The sequence below is a fragment of the Myotis davidii genome, unplaced genomic scaffold, assembly GCF_000327345.1.
Source record: "Myotis davidii unplaced genomic scaffold, ASM32734v1 scaffold104, whole genome shotgun sequence".
NCBI classification, from domain to species: Eukaryota; Metazoa; Chordata; class Mammalia; order Chiroptera; family Vespertilionidae; genus Myotis; species Myotis davidii.
In genome coordinates this window covers 164,244-172,832 of record NW_006296625.1, presented here as the reverse complement: position 1 = coordinate 172,832, position 8,589 = coordinate 164,244, and positions in this window count along the sequence as shown.

Below are 8,589 nucleotides of genomic sequence, written 5' to 3'. Positions count from 1 at the left end.
CCCTCAGCCCGGCCTGCCCCCCTCACAGTCCAGGAGCCCTCAGGGGGTGGGGGGGGAGGCGACCTGGAGATCAGGGGAAGGCGACGCCCCCATCACACCTCTGCTGCTGCCACTGCTGGTAGCTCAAGCCTCAACCAGCCCTGGTTACCTGAGCCTCAGGCCAGCCCTGGGCGGCTGGGGGGCTGCGGGGACTGAGAGTCTCTAGAGGCAGGCGCACAGAGCAGCTGAGCCCGCCTGGGCCTACTTGCCTGCCACCCGGCAGGGCTGAGGGGACTGGGCACCGCCATCTTGTGGCTATGGGCTCTGCCATCTTTGAGGGCATGACAGTCAATTAACATATTCCCTCCTTATTGGCTGTGGGCACCGCCATCTTTGTGACAGTCTGAGGGTCAATTAGCATATTCCCTCTTTATTAGATAGGATTATTGATCTATTTTCCATGCTGTATTTTACATCCCCATGACTATTTTGTAACTACCAATCTTCCTTCTCAATCCCTTCACCTAGTCTTTTGACTGTTTTTAAATACAAATAACTCTAAACATATATTTATATAATTTGTATATTTTGAACAGCAGGAACAGGAATGTGGATCCACAGGCAAGCCACTTAGTAACTATATGTCCTAAAAGGCAGCAGCAGCTCATCTCCTCTGAGTAGTTCCTGAGGGAACTTCATTCCCTGAATGGAATAATTTTTCCTTCCATATTAAGGAGCACTTAGTCCTTTGGCAAATCTTAGCCATTTAGTATTTCCTTGCATAAGTACTAGGATAAGCCTCTCTCCTTCTCTGGGGTGTCCTTTGTTGTTCAGTGCCATCCAAGTATCTCCTGGAGCAAATAAATTGTAAATATTGATATTACTCATTCTTATTGTCATTAGCTTATCAAGTACATATCACAAATTAAGTGCTGTGGATACACAATAGTATCAATTTTTATTTCATTTTCCAGATGAGAAAACACAAATGTAGGGAGTTGAATTAACCCAGCTTGGAGGTGGCAGTTCAGGAATTAGACCTCACAGTTCCACCCTCAAGTCTGTATTCTTACCACTCACTCTGCTTCCTTGTTCCTTTTCATCTTTGCTCATATCTAATTTTACATTTACAGAACATGCCCCCAAAACAGATTTCATATTCCATTAGCTTAATCATTGTACAATTCAATTTAGATACCATCCTAGCAACCACCACCATTCCTTACTTTTAAATTCTAATTGACAGTAACCTAGAAACTACTTGCTCTTTCCAAACTATGCCCATTAAGTTTATATAACATCAAACACTCAACTTCTCCTATTGTTCACCTGCAGCTTCCCTTCGGGCCTCTTCTCAGTGAAATCAATTACAGCCTCATGTTCTTGCCTTTCACGTGTTGTCAAATCCTTTCTCAGACCACACGCTTTGGCTAATTGTGTGAATTCCATTCCTCTGAGTTACTGGGTTTGAAAGGTCACTAAGCTCTGTCACCACCTGGCCACCAACACACACATAATCTTCCTAAAATGATATCTTGACCTCGTTTTGAATGAACCCTTTTGTGCTACTCTGCGGTTATTTCTTCTTCTCTCAGCTCCAATTTTCCCTTTCACCAACAACTTCCTGTTAAGATGTAGCAACAATGCTAAATTGTCCAGAATATGTGAAATGAAAAATAGTGAAGTTGAAACTTAAAAAACTATATAAATCAAAATCTTGGAATACAGAGATATGTGTTAATGCACAAAAGGTGGGACAGAAAAGCAAGCATACAGCAGAAAGCAATATGTATAATATATAACTTGCATTCTCTTGGACCAAGTTGCTCAACATTTTGAAATTGTTTCTGTATAGACGTTCAATTGACTTTCAGAATAGATACCATTAAGAGTCTTTTGTATCTTGACTCTGTTTCTCTCCATCTTATTCCCTAATGTATGCTTTAAATCCTCGTATATAGCATCAGTATTGACTGCCATGATTATGAATATCAAAAAATAATGAAATACCAAAGAATGCCTTCTAAGTACATAATGGAATTCAAATGGTACTCTCAAGACATGCTCAGGACAGATAAGAGATTTCTAAATTGGGAAGAGACCTAGAAGTCTCTTCATTTTTCACCTTAAAAATGTAGGTGTTTGTTTATCAGAAAAAGTGAAGTAGTTTTAGTTAATAAGAATATATTCAGTTAATAATAGTAGTTCTGGAATCCCTGGGCTAATCTGGAACCAAATTTGAAACTCCTAGGGTGAGAGTGGAAACATGTGAAAATGTCAGGATCTATTGCATTTCTTACAATACTGGCTCCATCTTGTGGACAAAGTAATAATTTCTAGTTAATAGCATCTGTGTTTATGATTGATCAACTATGCTTTCTTTTAAAAACTATATTGATATATATATATATATATCTTTATTATTGAAAGATATATATATATATATCTTTATTGTTGAAAGAATTACAGATATCCTCTTATTTCCCCCATTGATTCCACCCTGCTCCCGCCCCCTCCTCAGGCCCTCATCACACTTGTCTGTGTCCAGGGGTTATGCATATATGCATATAAATTCTTTGGTTAATCTTTTCCCACCCCTCCTCTCTTCCCGCTAATATTCATCAGTCTGCTGCATGCTTCCATGTCTCTGGGTCTATTTTGTTCATCAGTTTATTTTGTTCATTAGATTCCAGATATAAGTGAGATAATGAGATACTTGTCTTTCTCTGATAGGCTTATTTCACTTAGCATAATACTCTCTCAGTTCCCCCACACTGTCTCCAAGGGTAAGAGATCCTTCTTTCTTTACAGCTGCATAGTATTCCATGGTGTAACTGTACCACCGCTTTTTTATCCACTCATCTACTGATGGGCATTTGGGCTGTTTCCAGATCTTAGCTATAATAAATAGCACTGCTATGAACACAGGGTGCATACATTCTTTCTGATTGGTGTTTTGGGATTCTTAGGTTATATTCCTAGAAGTGAGATAAATGGGTCAAATGACAGTTCCATTTTTAATTTTTTGAGGAAACTCTGTATTGTTTTTCATAGTGGCTACACCGGTCTGCATTCCCAGTGTACTAGGGTTCCCTTTTTACCACATTCTTGCCAACATTTGTCATTTGTTGATGGTAGTCATTCTGGAGGTGTGAGATGACACCTCAACTATGCTTTCTTGAACTAGAAATAGCAAACTGGGTCCAAATATTTGAAGATTTTTAAACTATAAATTAGTCTAAAAAATGTAACCACTTCTACCTATTATTAGCCTCTTCCAAAGAGTATATGAATTTATTAATAAACTAGAAGCCCATTGCATGAAGATTCATGCAATAGGCCTTCCTTCTTCCTTCCCCTGGCTGTTGGCATCGGTTTTCCTCCGGCACCCAGGATCCAGGCCACAGCGGAGAAGCCAAGCCTCTTCAGTCTTCAGTCTTCACTCTGGCCAGAGCCTTCAGTCTTCACTCTGTGCCGGTGTATGCAAATTAACCGCCACCTTTGTTGGGTTAATTTGCATGGTTACTCTGATTAGCTGGTGGGCATAGCAGAGTGACACCAATTTGCATGTTTCTCTTTTATTAGTGTAGATTGCTCTTTAAACTGGCATTGAAAAAGAGGCAAATATTTAGTATGGGAAAAGTAAGGTATTTCCTCAACTATCTTCTAAGAGAAATTTCTGTTCATCAAAAAAGAAATACTGTTTTTTTGTGTGTTGTTTTTGTTGTTGTTGTTGTTTAGAAATAGCAAAAAAATTACTTTTTTTAAAAAAAGGCAATATAATTAGTACCAGTTTATTATTTAAAATACATTGCCAATTGAAATGTAAAACACATACATTATATAATGATTGGTGGTTAATTTCTATTCTTTGGATTAAGAAACTAAAGCATAATGTGTGGAGTGTTCTATTCGCATCAGGTGAGAAAACCCATTTGGGGTTTATTTAGTTCAAGATTTCTTACCTAGAGTGTGTGAACTTGGAATTTTCAGGCTAAACGTGCTGTGTGTGCATATTTGAGAACAAGAAGAGAACGAGAAGCCTCAGCTTTCTTTGGATTCTCAAAGGAATTTCTGGCACCTCAATTGTTTATGAAACCCTGAGTAGTAATTACACAAGTGGGTTCAGTTTATGAAAATTTCCCAAGTTGTGTGCTTAAGATATGTTTTTATATTTTACTTCTAAAACAAACTTTTTAGAAGTATAAGAACCATTGTCTTTGTGTTTCCAAACTTAAATATATAAAACAATCCCTCCCCGTGTGTTATGGTAAATATATGGTAAAGGTTATCAAAACCTTTTACAGTAAATTTCTTTAATGGTAAAGCATGCATAACCTCCCTTGGGCTGTTAAGAAAATTATTATAAAATAAAAATTGTCTGAAATTTGATCCTTGTTTCTGAAATCCACCCAAGCTGCTGCTTCTCACAAATTCTTTCTCCACAGCTGGCCAAGTGATGTTAGGAATCATTGATGTACTGCCCGGGGAATACAATTACATATTCATTTTCACTACTCCACAATAAAAAATGGAGACTTGGGAAAATGAAAGATATGCATACTTCAGATAATATTATAGCACCAAAGTAAAACGTGACTTGCAATGCCTGTGTGCTGGCTGGCTACTTCTTGCCTCTCAGCTCCAGATCCACTTTGTTTTCCTGCTCTATAAAAGCAAATCTAGGGCCCTTTAAATATATTTTCTCTGCCAGTTGACCCTGAAGCTTTGTGCGTAGATGATGCTAGAGAGACATTTCAGGAGAAAACAGTTTTGTTTCCTGGTTTCAAGGTGCTCATTTGGCAGGTTCTGACTTCCCCGGCCCCAGGCTTCTACAGTGTGGCAATACCCAGTGTCCGCAGCACCCAATGGTCAGCAGCTTCCTCCAGCAACCCTCCCCTCCCACTAAGTGATTCTTTAGCCAAAGGCCTCCACTCCTGTAGCTCTTGTGACATCAGCACCCAGCTCCTGCAGTGGATGGTGGTCAGTGGCACCCTGCAGCCAGCTTCGTCCCCCAGGTCCTACTGTGGGACAGCTCCCCATGCACAGCTCTCCCTGCCAGGCTCTCTAGCCATGTGTTGCCAGCAAGTTCTGCCCACATGACACTACAGGGACTTCTTTGCTATCCATGAGCCAGGGCAGTGAACCCTCCCAACAAGGTCTGCATCTGAGCCTGGGCCTTTTTTGGGGGTGCTCTACCTCAGCCCCAGGGGCACTGGCTGATTCTTACACTGCCATTCCTACATTCTTTAGATTCTTTCCAATTTTTGCTACCAATGGCTTTCACTCTATCCCCTTGTTAGAATTAATATTATAAATATAAAAGGCTAATATGCAAAGTGTCCCCTCAGGAGTTCAACCAGGAGACTGGGAGTTCCAGAGTTTGATTGCTCGCTATGACGTGTGCTGACCACCAGGGGGCGGCCCAGAACGAAGGAAGGTCCCAGTAGGCAACCAGAAAGCCCGATCGGCCCTGATTGCTGTCCAGGCCTAGGGACCCTTCCCGTGTATGAATTTCATGCACCGGGCCTCTAGTTTCTTTATATTAAACTTTCACTATTCAACTTACAGTGTGGTTGTTTTTCTCCTTGGACCCAGATTGTTACAGCCTCTTACTCTTCAGTCAGGTAAGATGTGTAAAGGATTCTATTAATATGTGAAAAGAATAATAACTAGATTGCATTGATTCTACAGAACAGTTGATCTGGTTACATACAGTTTTGTGGCTTCCTAACTTTTCTTTGCAAGGATTTTAAATATATGAAGAGTAGAGAGTAACTCTTAATTGACAGAATTTATGCAAACAGTACCAATTTGTATATGTGCAATTCACAGAAACTTGTAAATCAGATATTTGTTCAATGGGACTATTATTTAAAGGTGTAAAGACCACAACTATGGAACATCTTGAGAATTCTTATTTAACCAGTCAAATATGTTTGTTTGTTTGTCTTAAGGGTCCAGAGATATTTAAGCAATAAAGAGGATGGTATGGTTGGATTATTATCGTGGGCATTTTCCATTGGTAAACCATCCCTCTCGCCCTGTCCACCTGTTGTTTGTGTGGATCGGACCTAATCGCAAACTTCCATCCTTCTCCACTCCTTCCAAGACCCATGCTGGGGGTGGGAATATGACACAGGCCTGGCTGACAAGTTCTTCTACCCTCTGACCATGATGATTGGTTCCAAACAGGCAAGGAACACAATTGAGTGTAAGCCTGAGAACTTTACTGGAATTTTTTAGAAACAGAAGGTCTCTTTCTGCTGTTTGCTGAACTGCTACAATGAAGGCCTGGATTTTTGCCACTGTGTGGGAGAAACCTATCTGATAAAGAGAAAAACACAGCAGAGCAGAACAAAAGATGCAAAAAGAGAGAATGCCCGTAACATCATTTGAAGAGCTGGATCTGGCTTCTGGCCACAGATATGTGAAGTTTTCAGAAACACAACATAGTAAATGCCCTTAGTCAGCGGAGTTCAGCTCTGTCACTTGAGGTCAGAATAGTCCTGGCAGCTGCAGATATTGAGAGTGAATTGTCTAACTGAAGCCCTTAGGTCATAGACAGGTAATTCATCATTCCCTAGGTCCAGGATCGACGTTTAGTCCGGTATGTATTAGGCACTTACGGTGTACATGGCATTAGACCGATCATATCTGAAAAGCCTCTCAGTGATGGTGATGCCATTACTACAGCAGATACTGCTACCTTAAGATGTTTAGTAACAAAGTTAGCTTGCTCTGGATCAGACAATCTTTCTTAGAATATTTGGAAAAAACACTTGGCAAAATGACCAAATACACCTTTTTATGTTGAGGTGTTTGTGTTTGTGTGTGTGTGTGTGTGTGTGTGTTTTGTTTTTTGGTTGTTTTTTTGGTTGTTTTGGGGAGTGGTTTTTTGTTGTTATTGTTTTGCAATTTCTGACATTATTTGTCACTCTTTTAGCAGTTGATGCTGGTAGTAATATCGAGATAGAAATAAACTAAAGCTCTGGCCGGGTAGCTCAGTTGCCTAAAAGCGTCATCTGATATACCAAGGTTTCTGGTGCAATCCACTGTCAGGGTACATACAAGAAACAACCAATGAATGCATAAAAAAGTGAAACAACAAATTGATGTCTCTCTCTTTCTCGCTCTAAAATTAATCAATAAATTTTTAAAAAGTTTAAAAAGAAGTAAACCAAAAATCCAGCTCTGATGTCAGGTAAAAAACAAAAGTGTAGCTGATTACAGACCCAAGCCTTCTGCCCCTCTGTCTCTCCAACAGCAACATTAGCATGCTGCCCACACTGACATGACTCATGTCACCTAATATGATTGATTAAGGGATACAATTTAAAATTTCACCAGTGCCTTTGTTTTTGTTTTTTTTATTTTCTAGACTGTGACACATGCCCCGGATCCGTGAGAGATTTGTATAAAATATAAAAGCAAATTTTAAAAGAACTACAATGTGTGACACAATGACAAAAGCCAGGAAATTGTGCGTTCTGAGGGACGTGCCACTCTTCCTCCAGGTCTCTGCTTTGTTTTCCTCAGCTGGGAGAGTGACAGACCAAATGGCCTGGTGTTTGTCAGTGTATGTCACAACCGTGATATTTAAACATAGGCCTCTTTGTACTTATTTTCTTCCATCCAAAGTCTTTTTGGAAAGGTGCCAAATACACATTTACTCAAATAAAATACAAAAGGTCAAGTTTTCTCCCTTGCCTTCCCTTTCAAAGCAAAATATTTTTCTTTATTTTATTTATGGAAGGGTTAAGTTCATTATTTTTACATGCCATACTATGTTGCTTAGTTACAATCCATTACTAGTGTCAGTTTTTTATAGTCTGTTTTCAGATGTTGAAACTTTCTTCTAGATGCCTATTTCTATTTGTCAAACTTAATTTTTTTTCTCTTGTACTTAAAATTCAAAACCAAATTCAAAGGGGGAATAAATGGTCATAGAAGGGACTTGACTTAGGGTGGTAAACACAATACACTATACAGATGATGTATCAGAATTGTATACCTGAAATCTATACAATTTTATTAACTTATGTCACCCCAATAAACTCAATTTAGAAAAAAGAAAAAAATCTCAATGGCAATATTTTTCAAACCTATATAATACTTTCTTTTTTATTTTGCTATAATTGTTTTTTTGAAAGGGAAATATACTTAGAGTACTAGTTATAAGGCAGTCTTGAAGTAAATTAAGGCTACTTGTTATATAATCTCATCTAAATTTATCATTTTAAGGAAATTTATAAAATATAGTAATATAAAATTATTTTAGAATACTACTGGTCAGACACAGCTGATTCTCACAGCCAACTGGCCTGGAGGTCAAATCCCCCCAGTATCAACCACAACAATCAAGGCTTAACTACAACAAGACAGCACACAAAGACCACTAGGGGGTGCACCAAGAAAGCATAAAAAATGCGGAGACAAAGAAACAGGACAAAATTGTCCATGGAGGATATAGAGTTCAGAACCACACTTTTAAGGGCTCTCAAGAACTGTCTAGAAGCCGCCGATAAACTTAATGAGATCTACAAGAAATCTAATGAGACCCTTGATGATATGATAAAGAACCAATTAGAAACTAAGCATACACCAACT